Below are 17558 nucleotides of genomic sequence, written 5' to 3'. Positions count from 1 at the left end.
TGGGGGTCACTATTACGACTAAGGGCCACTGTGGGGGCCACTATTACGACTGAGGGCCACTGTGGGGGCCACTATTATGACTGAGGGCCACTGTAGGGGTCATTATTACTACTGAGGGCCACTATTACGACTGAGGGCTACTGTGGGGGCCACTATTACGACTGAGGGCTACTGTGGGGGCCACTATTACGACTGAGGTTTACTGTGGGGGTCATTATTACGACTGAGGGCTACTGTGGGGGTTATTATTACTACTGAGGGCCGCTGTGGGGGTCATTATTACTCCTGAGGGATACTGTGGGGGGACACTATTACTACTAAGGCCACTGTGTGGTCACTATTACTACTTAGTCCACTGTGAGTATCACTATTACTACTGAGGGCCACTGTGGGGGACACTATTACTACTGAGGGCCACTGTAGGGGTCACTATTACTACTGAGGGCCACTATTACGACTGAGGGCTACTGTGGGGGCTACTATTACGACTGAGGGCTATTGTGGGGGCCACTATTACGACTGAGGGCTACTGTGGGGGTCATTATTACGACTGAGGGCTACTGTGGGGGTCATTATTACTACTGAGGGCTACTGTGGGGGTCATTATTACTACTGAGGCCACTGTGGGGTAACTATTACTACTGGGGGCACTGTGAGTATCACTATTACTACTGGGGGCCACTGTGGGGGTCATTATTACTACTGAGGCCACTGTGGGGTAACTACTACTACTGGGGGCACTGTGAGTATCACTATTACTACTGAGGGCCACTGTGGGGGACACTATTACTACTGAGGCACTGTGGGGGCCACTATTACGACTGAGGGCCACTGTGGGGGCCACTATTACGACTGAGGGCTACTGTGGGGGCCACTATTACGACTGAGGGCTACTGTGGGGGCCACTATTACGACTGAGGGCTACTGTGGGGGTCATTATTACTACTGAGGGCTACTGTGGGGGTCATTATTACGACTGAGGGCTACTGTGGGGGCCACTATTACGACTGAGGGCCACTGTGGGGGCCACTATTATGACTGAGGGCCACTGTGGGGGCCACTATTATGACTGAGGGCCACTAAGGGGGCCACTATTATGACTGAGGGCCACTAAGGGGGCCACTATTATGACTGAGGGCCACTAAGGGGGCCACTATTACGACTGGGGCCACTGTGGGGGTCACTATTACGACTGGGGCCACTGTGGGGGTCATTATTACTACTGAGGGCTACTGTGGGTGTCATTATTACTACTGAGGGATACTGTGGGGGGACACTATTACTACTAAGGCCACTGTGTGGTCACTATTACTACTTAGTCCACTGTGAGTATCACTATTACTACTGAGGGCCACTGTGGGGGACACTATTACTACTGAGGGCCACTGTAGGGGTCACTATTACTACTGAGGGCCACTATTACGACTGAGGGCTACTGTGGGGACCACTATTACGACTGAGGGCTACTGTGGGGGCCACTATTACGACTGAGGGCTACTGTGGGGGCCACTATTACGACTGAGGGCTACTGTGGGGGTCATTATTACGACTGAGGGTTACTGTGGGGGTCATTATTACGACTGAGGGCTACTGTGGGGGTCATTATTACGACTGAGGGCTACTGTGGGGGTCACTATTACGACTGAGGCCACTATTACTGCTGGGGACACTGTGGGATGTCATTATTACTACTGAGGCCACTGTGGGGTAACTATTACTACTGGGGGCACTGTGAGTATCACTATTACTACTGGGGGCCACTGTGGGGGTCATTATTACTACTGAGGCCACTGTGGGATAACTATTACTACTGGGGGCACTATGAGTATCACTATTACTACTTGGGGCTACTGTGGGGGTCATTATTACGACTGAGGGCTACTGTGGGGGTCATTATTACGACTGAGGGCTACTGTGGGGGTCATTATTACGACTGAGGGCACTCTATAGATGGCAGTGTACCTCAAGCTGACTTACACTATGTTGACACCTGACAGAAATGCTGCAGAATTTCTACATCCCAAAACAGTTACCGTATTTTTCGCTTTATAAGACGCACTTTTTCCGCCTCCAAAGCGCGGGGGGGGGGGGGGGGGAGAGTTGCTGCGTCTTATAGAGCGAATGCGGCAAAAAAATTGTCCCGATCGCCATTTTTAGCGCATCGCTAATTCAATGCGCAATCGCGATTTAGTTAGTGCGATTGCGTGTTCAACTCGCGATCGCACAAAGAAATGTGCGACCAGTCTCCTCCCCACTGCCGTCCATACATACCTCTGATTGGTCATGAGCGCCGGCGAGCACTACTGCTGCTCCCCACCTCCACCAAACCGCTTCCTTCCTTTCTCCGGCTGATGCTAGTCAGGTGAAGATAGTCTGGTCAGGTGATGCTAGTCAGGTTAGGCTAGTCGGGTAATGCTGGTCAGGTAATGCTAGTCTGGTCAGGTGAGGCTAGTCAGGTGAGGCTAGTCAGGTGAGGCTAGTCAGGTGAGGCTAGTCGGGTGAGGCGGGTCGGGTGAGGCGGGTCGGGTGAGGCGGGTCGGGTGAGGCGGGTCGGGTGAGGCGGGTCGGGTGGGGCTGGTCGGGTGGGGCTGGTCGGGTGGGGCTGGTCGGGTGAGGCTGGTCAGGTGAGGCTAGTCAGGTGAGGCGGGTCGGGTGAGGCGGGTCGGGTGAGGCTGGTCGGGTGGGGCTGGTCGGGTGGGGCTGGTCGGGTGGGGCTGGTCGGGTGGGGCTGGTCGGGTGATGCTATGCTGGTCAGGTTAGGCTAGTCAGTTAATGCTGGTCAGGTAATGCTAGTCTGGTCAGGTCATGCTGGTCAGGTGAGGCTAGTCAGGTGAGGCTGGTCGGGTGAGGCTGGTCGGGTGAGGCTGGTCGGGTGAGGCTGGTCGGGTGAGGCTGGTCGGGTGGGGCGGGTCGGGTGGGGCTAGTCAGGTAAGGCTAGTCAGGTGAGGCGGGTCAGGTGAGGCGGGTCAGGTGAGGCGGGTCAGGTGAGGCGGGTCAGGTGAGGCGGGTCGGGTGAGGCGGGTCGGGTGGGGCGGGTCGGGTGGGGCGGGTCGGGTGGGGCTAGTCAGGTGAGGCGGGTCGGGTGAGGCGGGTCGGGTGGGGCTGGTCGGGTGATGTTGCTCAGGTGAGGCTGACGCATTTCTATTTCAAGAAATGTGATTTTCCATGTTGGAATTCTGCCTGTGGCCTTTGCCTAGTGACAGGCCCAATGTGCACATGTGGATCTGCGCCAAAGACTGTCTTAAAAAGCTGCAGATTTTGACCTGTTTTTTAGGTGGATTGTACACGGAAAGTTCCAGAGTGATGTCGGCCATGCGTGGTTGGCCGTGGTTTGGGCGTGGAGTCCTGTAGATCTCTAGGTGTTCCCTGCACACAATGTAACAGACGGCCAGGACAGGAGGGACATTTCTCCTGGTCAGCGTGCGGCCGCCTGCACACAGGAGCGCCGGATCCCGCAGTGGAATCCGGCTCTGTACTGCGGGTGGCCCGCGGCTCGCCGCCGCTCATGGGCAGTGTGGACTTTTCTCTCCTTTTGGTTTGTTTTACCCGACACCGTTGCCAGGCGATGGCGCGAGATCCCCGACCTTTTCCCAATGTCTTAGCAGACGGCTTCCATTGACTTCAATGTCGTAGTCCGCATGAAATCCGCATTACAATGCAGCAGGCTGTGATTTTTCCTCCACGAGTGAAATAGCGATTGATTTCCGCTCGTGGGTCGGAAGCAGCGGGCGGTATTTGTTGTTGCGGTGCGGATGCCAACCATGGATGCCGCAGCAAATATCCATCCGTGAGCCGGAGCCTGACCTCACAGAGGATTCCCTCCACTGTTACACTGTAACAAACCCTCAGCTGTGTGAAATCTTGGCTCAGAACTGCAGCAAGCGGAGATCTGGGGAATTGAATAGCAGAGTATAGAAAGAGACGGCAAACCCTGCGGAAGAGCCATTAGCACAAGCCTGTTCACACATGTGACATGTTACGAAGCGTGTGGGCCCCGGGGGGCGACTCCAGTGTGGCTTCGGCATCTCTATAGGTGGCCGTCCAGTCTATATGGGGTCACCACTTCTCTCCTCTCTGAACGCTGCCTGCCGGGGGCCCCGTAGTATATGGGACCCGACTAAACCTGCGATGAGGTCAGCGGCGGTCCGGGAACACGACATCAGACTGATGGAGCAAAACATCTGAAATATTAATGAGAAGTGCAGTTCATGGAAAACGGATGAAGAGAGAAAAACGTGTCAGTGAGATCCGCAGATCAGTCCCGAATCCCCCAGATCCGCAGATTAGGCCCGCATCCCCGAGATCTGTAGATTAGGCCCGCATCCCCGAAATCCGCAGATCACTCTCGTATCCCTGAGATCCGCAGATGAGTCCCGCATCCTTGAGATCCGCAGATCAGTCCCGTATCCCCGAGATCTGCAGATTAGGCCCGCATCCCCGAGATCTGAAGATTAGGCCCGCATCCCCGAGATCTGAAGATTAGGCCCGCATCCCCGAGATCCACAGATCACTCTCGTATCCCTGAGATCCGCAGATCACTCCCGTATCCCCGAGACCTGCAGATCAGTCCCGCATCCCCGAGAGCCGCAGATCAGTCCCGTATCCCCGAGATCTGCAGATTAGGCCCGCATCCCCGAGATCTGTAGATTAGGCCCGCATCCCCGAAATCCGCAGATCACTCTCGTATCCCTGAGATCCGCAGATGAGTCCCGCATCCCCGGGATCCACAGATTAGTCCCGAATCCCCGAGATCCGCAGATCAGTCCCGCATCCCCGAGATCTGAAGATTAGGCCCGCATCCCCGAGATCTGAAGATTAGGCCCGCATCCCCGAGATCCACAGATCACTCTCGTATCCCTGAGATCCGCAGATGAGTCCCGCATCCCCGAGAGCCGCAGATCAGTCCCGTATCCCCGAGATCTGCAGATTAGGCCCGCATCCCCGAGATCTGCAGATTAGGCCCGCATCCCCGAAATCCGCAGATCACTCTCGTATCCCTGAGATCCGCAGATGAGTCCCGCATCCCCGGGATCCACAGATTAGTCCCGCATCCCCGGGATCCACAGATCAGTCCCGTATCCCCGAGACCTGCAGATTAGTCCCGAATCCCCGAGACCTGCAGATCAGTCCCGTATCCCTGAGACCTGCAGATTAGTCCCGTATCCCCGAGATCTGCAGATCCGTCCCGTATCCCCGAGATCCGCAGATCAGTCCCGTATCCCCGAGATCCGCAGATCAGTCCCGTATCCCCGAGATCCGCAGATCAGTCCCGTATCCCAAAGATCAACAGATCAGTCCCATATCCCCGAGATCTACAGATCAGTCCCATATCTCCGAGTTCCGCAGATCAGTCCCGCATCCCCAAGATCCGCAGATCAGTCCCGCATCCCCAAGATCCGCAGATCAGTCCCGCATCCCCAAGATCCGCAGATCAGTCTTGTATTCCCGTGATCTGCAGATCAGTCCCGTATCCAAAGATCTACAGATCAGTCCCATATCCCCGAGATCTACAGATCAGTCCCATATCTCCGAGTCTAGCAGATCAGTCCCACATCCCCGAGATTCGCAGATCCGTCCCGTATCTCCGAGATTCGCAGATCCGTCCCGTATCCCCAAGATCCGCAGATCAGTCTTGTATTCCCGGGATCTGCAGATCAGTCCCGCATCCCCGAGATCCACAAATCAGTCCCGTATCCCTGAGATCCACAGATCAGTCCCGTATCCCTGAGATCCACAGATCAGTCCCGTATCCCTGAGATCCACAGATCAGTCCCGTATCCCCGAGATCCACAGATCAGTCCCGTATCCCCGAGATCCGCAGATCAGTCCCGTATCCCCGAGATCCGCAAATCAGTCCCGACTCCCCCAGTTCCGCAAATCAGTCCCGTATCCCTGAGATCCACAGATCAGTCCCATATCCTTGAGATCCACAGATCAGTCCCGTATCCCAAAGATCAACAGATCAGTCCCATATCCCCGAGATCTACAGATAAGTCCCATATCTCCGAGTTCCGCAGATCAGTCCCGCATCCCCAAGATCCGCAGATCAGTCTTGTATTCCCGTGATCTGCAGATCAGTCCCGTATCCCTGAGATCCGCAGATCAGTCCCGTATCCAAAGATCTACAGATCAGTCCTATATCCCCGAGATCTACAGATCAGTCCCATATCTCTGAGTCTAGCAGATCAGTCCCACATCCCCAAGATCCGCAGATCAGTCTTGTATTCCCGGGATCTGCAGATCAGTCCCGCATCCCCGAGATCCACAAATCAGTCCCGTATCCCTGAGATCCACAGATCAGTCCCGTATCCCTGAGATCCACAGATCAGTCCCGTATCCCCGAGATCCGCAGATCAGTCCCGTATCCCCGAGATCCGCAGATCAGTCCCGTATCCCCGAGATCCGCAAATCAGTCCCGTATCCCTGAGATCCACAGATCAGTCCCATATCCTTGAGATCCACAGATCAGTCCCATATCCCTGAGATCCACAGATCAGTCCCGCATCCCCGAGATCCGCAGATCAGTCTCGTATCCCCGAGATCTGCAAATCAGTCCCGTATCCCCGAGATCCGCAGATCAGTCCCGACTCCCCCAGTTCCGTAAATCAGTCCCGAATCCCCCAGATCCACAGATCAGTCCGGAATCCCCCAGATCAGCCGTTTAGTCCCGAATCCCCCAGATCCGCAGATCAGTCTCGTATCCCCGAGATCCGCATATCAGTCCCACATCCCTGAGATTCGCAGATCAGTCCCGTATCCCCGAGATTTGCAGATCAGTCCCATATCCTCGAGACCTGCAGATCAGTCCCGTATCCCAGAGATGCGCAGATCAGTCCCGCATCCCCGAGAGTCGCAGATCAGTCCCATATCCTCGAGACCTGCAGATCAGTCCCGCATCCCCGAGAGTCGCAGATCAGTTCCGCATCCCCGAGAGTCGCAGATCAGTTCCGCATCCCCGAGAGTCGCAGATCAGTCCCGCATCCCCGAGAGTCGCAGATCAGTCCCGCATCCCCGAGAGTCGCAGATCAGTCCCGCATCCCCGAGAGTCGCAGATTAGTCCCGCATCCCCGACATCCGCTGGTCAGTCCCGCATCCCCGACATCCGCTGGTCAGTCCCGCATCCCCGACATCCGCTGGTCAGTCCCGCATCCCCGACATCCGCTGGTCAGTCCCGCATCCCCGACATCCGCTGGTCAGTCCCGCATCCCCGACATCCGCTGGTCAGTCCCGCATCCCCGACATCCGCTGGTCAGTCCCGCATCCCCGACATCCGCTGGTCAGTCCCGCATCCCCGACATCCGCTGGTCAGTCCCGCATCCCAGAGATCCGCAGATCAGTCCCGCATCCCCCAGATTCGCAGATCAGTCCCGCATCCCCCAGATCCGCAGATCAGTCCCAAATCCCCCAGGTCCGCAGATGAGTCCCGACTCCCCCAGATCTGCAATCAGTCTCAAATCCCCCAGATCTGCAGATGAGTCCCGACTCCCCCAGAAACGCAAATCAGTCCCGACTCCCCCAGATCCACCAATCAGTCCTGAATCCCCGAGATCCGCAGATCAGTCCCGTATCCCCCAGATCCACAGATCAGTCCCGTATCACTGAGATCCACAGATCAGTCCCGTATCCCTGAGATTCGCAGAAGAGTCGCATATCCCCACATCCGCAGATCAGTCCCAAATCCCCCAGTTCCGCAGATCAGTCCCATATCCCCCAGATCTGCAGATCAGTCCTGTATCCCCTGAGATCCGCAGATCAGTCCCGTACCCCTGACATCCACAGATCAGTCCCGAATCCCTGAGATCTGCGGATCGGTCCCGCATCCCTGAGGTCCGCTGACCAGTCCCGTGGCCCCCAGATTCGCAGATCAGCCCTGAATTCTCTGAGATCCGCAGATCAGTCCGGAATCCCTGAGATCCGCAGATCAGTCCGGAATCTCCGAGATCAACAGATCAATCCAGTATTCCCGACATCCACAGATCAGTCCCGTATCCCCGAGATCCACAGATCAGTCCCGCATCCCCGAGATCCGCAGATCAGTCCCGCATCCCCGAGATCCGCAGATCAGTCCCGCATCCCCGAGATCCGCAGATCAGTCCCGCATCCCCGAGATCCGCAGATCAGTCCCGCATCCCCGAGATCCGCAGATCAGTCCCGCATCCCCGAGATCCGCAGATCAGTCCCGCATCCCCGAGATCCGCAGATCAGTCCTGTACCCCCGATATTGCAGATCAGTCCTGTATCCCCGAGATCTGCTGATTAATCCCATATCCCTGAGATCTGCAGATCAGTCCCGCATCCCTTATATTGGCAGATCAGTTCTGCATCCCCGAGATCCGCAAATCAGTCCCGCATTCCCGATATTTGCAGATCAATCCCGTATCCCTGAGAGCTGCGGATCAGTCCCGTATCCCCGAGATCCGCAGATCAGTCTGGCATCCCCGAGATCCTCAGATCAGTCCCGTATCCCACAGATCCGCAGATCAGTCCCGCATCCCCGAGATCCGCAGATCAGTCCCGCATCCCCGAGATCCGCAGATCAGTCCCGCATCCCCGAGATTCGCAGATCAGTCCCGTATCCCGGAGGTCCGCAGATCAGTCCTGTATCCCCCAAATCCGCAGATCAGTCCCGAATCCCTGAGATCCACAGATCAGTCCCGTACCCCGACATCCACAGATCTGTCCCGTATCGCCAAGATCCGCAGATCAGTCCCGCATCCTCGATATCTGCTGATCAATCCTGCATCCCAGAGATCAGCAGATCAGTCCCGCAACCTGAAGATCCACAGATCAATGCCGTATCCCTGAAATCTGCAGATTAGTCCGCATTCCTGTTATTTGCAGGTCAGTTCTGCATCCCCGATATTTGCAGATCAATCCCGTATCCCTGAGATCTGTGGATCAGTCCCTTATCCCCGAGATCCTCAGATCAGTCCCAAATCCCCGATATTTGCAGATCAGTCCCGTAACCCTGAGATCTGCTGATCAATCCTGAATCCCCGATATTCGCAGATCATTTCCGCATCCCTGAGATCCACTGATCATTCCCGAGATCTGCAGATCAATCCTCAATCCCCGAGATAAGCAGATCAGTCCCATATCCTTGAAATCTACAGATCAGTCTCATATCCCCAAGATTCACAGATCAATCCCGTATCCCTGAGATCCGATGATCAATCTCACATTCCCGAGATCCGCAGATAAAAATCCTTAACCCCTGAGATCCACAGATCAATCCTGCATCCTCAAGATCCGCAGATCAATCCTTAATCCTTGAGATCCACAGATCAGTCCCGAGTCCCCGAGATCTACAGTTCAGTGCCGTATCCCTGACATCCGCAGATCAATCCTGTATCCCTGACATCCACAGATCAGTCCCATATCCCTGAGATCTCCAGATTAATCCCTCACCCCCGAGATCTGCAGATCAGTCCTGTATCCCTGATATTTGCAGATCAGTACCGCATCCCCGAGATCCGCAGATCAATCCCGCATTCTCGAGATCTGCAGATAAAAATCTTTAACCCCTGAGATCCGCAGATCAGTTCTGCATCCCCAAGATCCCTGGAGGACTTGCATGAAATGACCAAAACATGAGAAATAAGGGAAATAATAATTGTAAGACATCTGTGAAATAAGTAAATGCCCCCTTAGTTCTTGCATGTGGTACTAACCATGGCATCTAAGGGGTTACGTGAGGCCACAGGAGGTCCACTGTCAGCCACCATAGTTCTTGAATGCCATCTTTTTCCTCACTGCATTTTGTGGCTTCCTTGACTCTCGTGTTCAGATATTTTGGCCCATGAACAGGACAGTCAGAGGTCTGCAAGGCACGAAGAAGAAAGCTGCGACCGACCTTCACAAGTGTCTCCTCAGGGGAAGACGGACGATTAATGATGGACTTCGTCTTGGAAATGCATTCTGCTGAGCAATAAAACTCTTTCTTGTCTCTTTTACTTTATTTGACCTTCTTTCCATATATTTAACTATGTAAGCCTTAACTAAGCCCAGGAATGCTTATAGATTACTGATCTCAGATGTGACCAGAGACCGACGCCTCTGCATGCGCCAAGCATGAGTAACCAATAATAGACAATTGTAACAAGTTCTGCATCTGTATCAGTCAGGTGACCCCTGGCCTCGTTTTCAGTGTGTTTGTCTAGAGGGATTATAAATACTTCTGCTTGTTAACAAATAAAGAGTCTGTCATGTTTTACACAACTGTGTGTGACCTGCGATTCTCCCAGCAGCTTGACTTAACTTAACCCTGATGTGGAACACAAGAACATACCTGAAGCGCTCCACTGCACTGACAGCAGACATCTCCTGCGGGCACTTTCGCTGGCACAGCTTTTGTGGTTACGCCATCAATATTCTATAGATGTACAGCCCCGTCCATACGCTCAGTGAATTCAATAGGTCAAAATGTAGCTCTGCCCACGATCCTTCTGCACAGTCACGGCTCCAGACCGCTACTGTCTTCAGGATGTGGGATGGGTTATCAGTGTCCAGCACAGAAGAGAGATCCGTGCCGAGCTCAATAAGGTGGTCTGAGCACAGGGCCAGCCAGGGGTAAGATGGCACAATGGCGGAATTGTGATGCCCCATCATAAGAAAAAAACCTATATATATATATATATATATATATATATATTATACTGTAGGCAGTATGCCTGTATCCTGTTTGTGCAGAAAGCAGGAAGATAGCTGCGTAGCCACTCCAGAACAGGGAATAAATACTGTACCAGAACCAAGCTCAACACATTAATACAGAGCCAGAAACAAACTGTTACGGCACTCTGCCCCCCGAGCGCCAGTTGGGGTGCCCTGATCTCCCGCACCCCCACTGTCCCTGCCTACTTGCCTCGGCCCTGGCTAACCCCAGGCGGACAACTGGACGACGGTCCCTGCCCTGGCTAGGGACCTGGCGACTGACAAGCAGGAAACTACCTAATGGGGGGAACAGAGTGCCGACAAAGGAGGCAGCAGAATCAGACCAACAAAACTTACAAGGCTGGAGATGGAGCTCACAGGCAAACTGGCAGGGTGCTGGATAGCAACTAGTGCTGACTGGGCCAGACCAGATTAGGGGCAAACAGAACCAACACAAACAGACAGAGTAATAGGGGACCAGAGGGAGCTGACCGACAACTAGGGACTGGCTGAGGAGAACCGCAGACAGACTGGCTAGGTGCATGCAGAACCAATAACTGGCAATGAGCTCACTTCACTGCCAGTGTTTTAACCACAAGGTTCCGCCCAGGGGCGGAGAGTGGGAGGAGGCAACTCCGCCCACTGCTGTATAAGAAGAACGGAGGAGGGCGGGCGGCACCCTACGGGCGGACACGCCCATGCCGCCGCCCACAGCTGCTGGGATAACCTCGACAAAGGGCTCCAGGCCGCCGGAGCCGACGCCGGAGCGACGCGTCGCGCTGTATGGTAACATTACCCCCCCTCTGACGGGGGACCTCCGGGCCCCCGGAAACTCGACCAGGCTTGTCCAAAAAACGGCTGTGAAAACGCTGTACCAACCCGAGAATGTGACCCTCCCGAGCGGTCACCATGGCCTGATCCTCAGGTCCATGACTTCGGTAGCCTGTGGCTGCCCCATTTCCTTCAGGGGCTCTCCTTTCTACATCTTCTTCAGGACCAACCGTTGACATATCGTCGTGTTTCAGGTCGTCTTCCGAGTCAATGCCCGAACGTTCACCACTATCTCTTGTCCCATCCTCGCTCCCAATGACGCTGCCTTCAAAATATGAGGCAACTCCAATTTTAAAATCACTGTCATCTGAGCTGTCATACTCCAAAAAACTCTTCCGGGGCCCCAAATATTGTAAGGTTCCTGTACCCCGGCGAGAATCCGGGATCTCCTGAGCCTCGTGTTCCACTTCATCACAGACCAGGGTGGGCGGCGGGGGACCGGAGGTGGGCATCACCGAAGAGACAACAGGTTTCGACAACGACTTATGGAACCCCCTGCGACCCCTCCTTTTGCGATTTCCAGAGGACCGGTACCCCTTCAGTCCCACCCTGTACGGCTCAAATACCGACAGACTCTCCTCACAACGCAACTGCATACGAGACCCCACCCCTTTCTTCCGTCCCCTATGCAGGGCATCAGTGGCGACATCAGCAGCAGGGCGGGCGGGGTTTGAAGGTAAGTGAGACCTCGGGGACTGAGTGCGGTATCGACTGGGCAGGGAGGAAGGGAAGCGTGATGGCTATGGCAGGACGGCCCCCACTGGGTTAGCTCCCCAGTGGCCCAATCGAATTGGGGGTTGTGCAACGCCAGCCACGGCATCCCTAGTATCATGTCTACCGACATTTTCTCCATTACCAGGAACGATAGACCTTCCGAATGGCGACCCCCCACCGTGAGTTGTAACACTGGGGTCCTCCATCGTACCAAGCCCGAAGCAAGAGGAGTAGCATCAATGCTAGCAAAACGAATTGGCGTCTTTAGCGCCACAAATTCAGCCCTCAGGGGCTCAACGAGATGCCTGCTTATCAGGTTAGCAGCTGCTCCGGAATCAATAAACGCCTGCCCTAGGCGGGAGAAGTTCCGGAATCTAACCTGGCAGGGTATCAGAAGTCTAGGACGTACCTGAGGTCCTAGGCGACCCTCCCTGCAATCGCCTAGGACTGGAAGTCTTTCTGCCGATTCAGACTGTGGACGCTGAGGCCTCCGGGGGCAGGTTATCACCCGATGTCCAGCTTTCCCGCAGTAGAGACAGAGATGATGTAATAACCGAATCCGGCGTCGCTCCTCGGGGTCCAGCAGGTCCAGTTCCATAGGTTCGGGAACAGAGACTGGTACGGACGGGGAGGGGACAGGACAAATGACCTCCCTGACTCTATGGGTCGGTCTATCTTGCTTCCCAGCCCTGAGCCTCCTATCTGCCTTCACTGCTAACTCCATAGCCTCCTTTAAGGACCCGGGAACGGGATGGGAGATCAACAGTTCTTTGACCGCGTCCGAGAGACCTTGCATAAACACGTCTTTCAGGGCACTATCGTTCCATGCAGTATCACCCGCATAGCGTCTGAAACTGGAGCAATAATCCTCCACACAAAGCGACCCCTGATGCAGCGCCAGCAACCGTGAAACCGCCAACCCCACTCTGTCCGGTTCATCGAAGATGCCCCCGAGTTCCTGAAAAAAGGAGTCCACCGAATGCAGGGAGGGGGAACCCTCGGGAATGGAAAAGGCCCAAGTCTGGGCAGAGCCCCGCAGCAGGGACATTATGAGCCCGACCCTCTGGACCTCCGAGCCGGAAGAGCGGGGACGCATCCGAAAAAACAGGCGACACGCCTGTTGAAAAACGAAAAACTTGTTCCTCTCCCCAGAGAACACCTCGGGAAGAGGGCACTTGGGTTCGGGACTGGTAACGGCATTCTGCTCCTGCGACAACGCCCACTGCTCCTGGGCCACCATGCGAGCTGACAAATCCCGGATCACCGGCACCAGGTCTTGCAGCTGGTTTGCAAGGGCGCTGATCGCTGCCATAAAAAGAAAAACAATATTTTAAGGGCCAGTTATTATGTTACGGCACTCTGCCCCCCGAGCGCCAGTTGGGGTGCCCTGATCTCCCGCACCCCCACTGTCCCTGCCTACTTGCCTCGGCCCTGGCTAACCCCAGGCGGACAACTGGACGACGGTCCCTGCCCTGGCTAGGGACCTGGCGACTGACAAGCAGGAAACTACCTAATGGGGGGAACAGAGTGCCGACGGAGGAGGCAGATGAATCAGACCAACAAAACTACAAAGCTGGAGATGGAACTCACAGGCAAACTGGCAGGGTGCTGGATAGCAACTAGTGCTGACTGGGCCAGACCAGATTAGGGGCAAACAGAACCAACACAAACAGACAGAGTAATAGGGGACCAGAGGGAGCTGACCGACAACTAGGGGCTGACTGAGGAGAACCGCAGACAGACTGGCTAGGTGCATGCAGAACCAATAACTGGCAATGAGCTCACTTCACTGCCAGTGTTTTAACCACAAGGTTCCGCCCAGGGGCGGAGAGTGGGAGGAGGCAACTCCGCCCACTGCTGTATAAGAAGAACGGAGGAGGGCGGGCGGCACCCTACGGGCGGACACGCCCATGCCGCCGCCCACAGCTGCTGGGATAACCTCGACACAGGGCTCCAGGCCGCCGGAGCCGACGCCGGAGCGACGCGTCGCGCTGTATGGTAACACAAACTCATATATACATCACTACAACCAAGCTCATAATGTCAGGGAACCAGGAAAAGCAGGAGTCGGGGGTCCCTGCAACGTAGCCCACAACCACTGTCCCTGCCTACATGCCTCCACTCCTGGCTAACCCCAGGCGGGCAACTGGGCGACGGTCCCTACACTGGCTAGGGGAATGCTGGGGGAATCCACAATCCCTGGAAACAGAAAAACGGACAGACAAACAGACAACCAGAGCGAAGCACAAAGGGAAAACCACAAACCAGTCCAGGAGCAAGCCAGGGTCAAGGACTAAAAGTCAGTCCGGAGAGACGCAGTACAGAAGGAGGAGACGAAGTCGGGTCAGGGGGAAAGCCGAGGTCAATACACTAGAAAAGAGGAGTCCAAGGTAACGCTGGTGAGTGCAGGGAAGCCTAAACCAACACTGGCAGTGTATGGAGGTAACTGAGGGGTTTAAATGCTGTCAGAGCTCCCGCCCCAGCAGCTGATTGGGGCGGAGCACCTGACATCCCGCCCCAGCGGCTGATTGGAGCAGAGCACCTGACATCCCGCCCCAGCAGCTGATTGGAGCAGAGCACCTGACATCCCGCCCCAGCAGCTGATTGGAGCGGAGCACCTGACATCCCGCCCCCGCAGCTGATTGGAGCAGAGCACCTGACATCCCGCCCCAGCGGCTGATTGGGGCGGAGCACCTGATATCCCGCCCCAGCAGCTGATTGGAGCAGAGCACCTGACAGCAGCAGGATGATCAGAAAGTGCTGGGAGAACCTCCCTCAGCACTAGCAGACCAGACTAGGTCAGAGGAGATGCAACAGGCTGCCATGGAAACAGGAACACGGCGCCGGGCAGCAGCCGCCATGCTCCTAGCACCTCTGCGCCGTGTAGGAGCCGGGCGGCCAGGAGTGATGACCAGCGTAGGAGTCCCCCTGCGTCACGCAATCGCAGCAGGGGCGACAGTGTCTGCCGTGCGGCCACGGCAACCCCGATAGCAGCCAATCCTGACATATAACATCAGAGCAGCACCAGAACCAAGAACAGGACAAATGTGAACAAGAAAGGGTCAGAAAAGAGATTTACTGCATGCTGCTAACGACCACTTGTCTGTCCGTCCGTGTGTGACGTGTGAGTTAATCCACCCCTGATCACATGGTGGCGATGTCATCGCAGGTCCTACAACATACATAATAAAATGTACAGAGCCTGACAGCAGCCGTGTGCTCACAGGACCTGTGATGATGTCATTGTCATGTCAGCAGTCATCTGGCTCTGACCTCCACCCCTGATGATTACATCACAGTGACATCATCACAGGTACTTCACTTTGCAGAGCCTTGTGTGTAACAGACAGATGGAGCAGCAGGGCCGTGCATGTGATAGATGGAGGAGCATGTGATCAGTTAACTGTGTGCGAGGAGACATGTGACATGTATGTAGCAGAACTGTGTTACGATCGTCTGGGCAAAACCAAGCATGAGGACCCACACGATCGTACCCAAATGGTAGTCGTAGTAGTAGTTGTAGTATGCATGCACACGGGAACACAGGAGATTCACATGGATTTCACACAGGTTTAAGGCAACTGACCCTGTGCTACAAGGGGGGTAACAGTGGCCCTACCTAAGCGGGGACATCACCACAATGGAGGGCGGAACTGGGCCCTAGCTGATCCTAGGAGCCACGCCACAGAACAGGAGACATACACATGCCACATGACAAAGACAGAACAACAGGACACACAGAGCCAGAATACACAGCAGCACAATGCAACCACTAGTAACAGATGATAAGCTGAATGTAAATACCAGGTATTAGTTGACATTTTGTACAAGATGTGAAAGCTAGCGGGCCACTTCACGGCTCCTGGTTATACTGCTAGTCCCTACACTAACCAGGAGTCCAGCAGAACCGGACACAGGTCACACAGCAAGCTGCAACAGGACAGGACACAGATAGCAGGTCACACAGCAAGCCAACACAAAATAAACGTACCCTGCAGCGGGTTTAGTCTCCACAGGGGCTGCAATGTGAGGAACCAAAGAGTTTGAAAATGTACTAAAGTAAGGAAACTGCAAAGTGGACATCCGGAGCCCCTCTTAAAGGGATTTCCAGAGTTTTGTTTTAACTGCAGGCAAGTGCAAAAAATAATGAAAGCCTCATTCTGAGACCCTCAATCCTCCTGCCGGCTCGGCTTACATGCTGCACCTGGTAATATTCCGTATACACAATGAGCACTGCAACCAATCACAGTCCTCAGCGGTGCAGCAAGACGGACCCCTAGCCCATTCGGCAGCTGTGGGATGAATGGGGCCGACTCCCACAAATGCAGCACAGATTGGCACAGACGCCCCGTCGGATCCGCCGCTTCTCCATTCCGCTAGTGTACCGCTCAGCAGTTTGCAGCAGTTCCCACTCAGCTCTGTGATGAAAGTTACTAGATACTAGGAGAAGGTTGAAGAAAGTACTGGTACCTGTGGTGGTTCTGTCTACATGTCCGGGCTGACCACGGGTCTACCGACCCAACCCTACAGCACTGTGGATCCCCATGCAGCTCAGCTTAGTAACACACAGCCCGGCCGGGACACTAATCCCTGTTACTGGGGCATAGATGCCTACATTTACCCAGAATAGTTCATGTGAAACTAGCTACAATCTGCTCCTCCACCCCGCAAGGCTGCTCTCCCCATACAGTAACCCCTAGATATGAGATCTGGTAAGGGCTAACAAAGAGGCGTGACCTTACAACCGCATGGGAGGATTCTGGCTTCTTCATCAGGCTTAAAAAAGATTATAAACCTGTACATAAATACAGCACCAGAACCAAGGTCACTGCATCAGTACAGCACCAGAATCAGGCTCGGTACATAAATACAGCACCAGAACCAAGCTCATAACACAAATACAAAACCAGAGCCAAGGTCACTACATAAGTACAGCACCAGAATCAAGCTCCATGCATAAATACAGCACCAGAACCAAGGTCACTACATCAGTACAGCACCAGAACCAAGGTCACTACATCAGTACAGCACCAGAACCAAGGTCACTGCATCAGTACAGCACCAGAATCAGGCTTGATACATAAGTACAGCACCAGAACCAAGCTCCATACATAAATACAGCACCAGAGCCAAGGTCACTACATAAGTACAGCACCAGAATCAGGCTCGGTACATAAATACAGCACCAGAACCAAGCTCATAACACAAATACAAAACCAGAGCCAAGGTCACTACATAAGTACAGCACCAGAATCAGGCTTGGTACATAAATATAGCACTAGAATCAAGATTAGTGCATAAGCTAAATTTTAAAAAATGACACTAATAAAAAAGTTGTGAATAAATCCGCTGTTGTCATTTTT

This window comes from Eleutherodactylus coqui, chromosome 1 (assembly GCF_035609145.1).
Source record: "Eleutherodactylus coqui strain aEleCoq1 chromosome 1, aEleCoq1.hap1, whole genome shotgun sequence".
Lineage (NCBI taxonomy): Eukaryota > Metazoa > Chordata > Amphibia > Anura > Eleutherodactylidae > Eleutherodactylus > Eleutherodactylus coqui.
The sequence above is the reverse complement of the archived record's forward strand: the minus strand, read 5'-3'. Positions refer to the sequence as shown.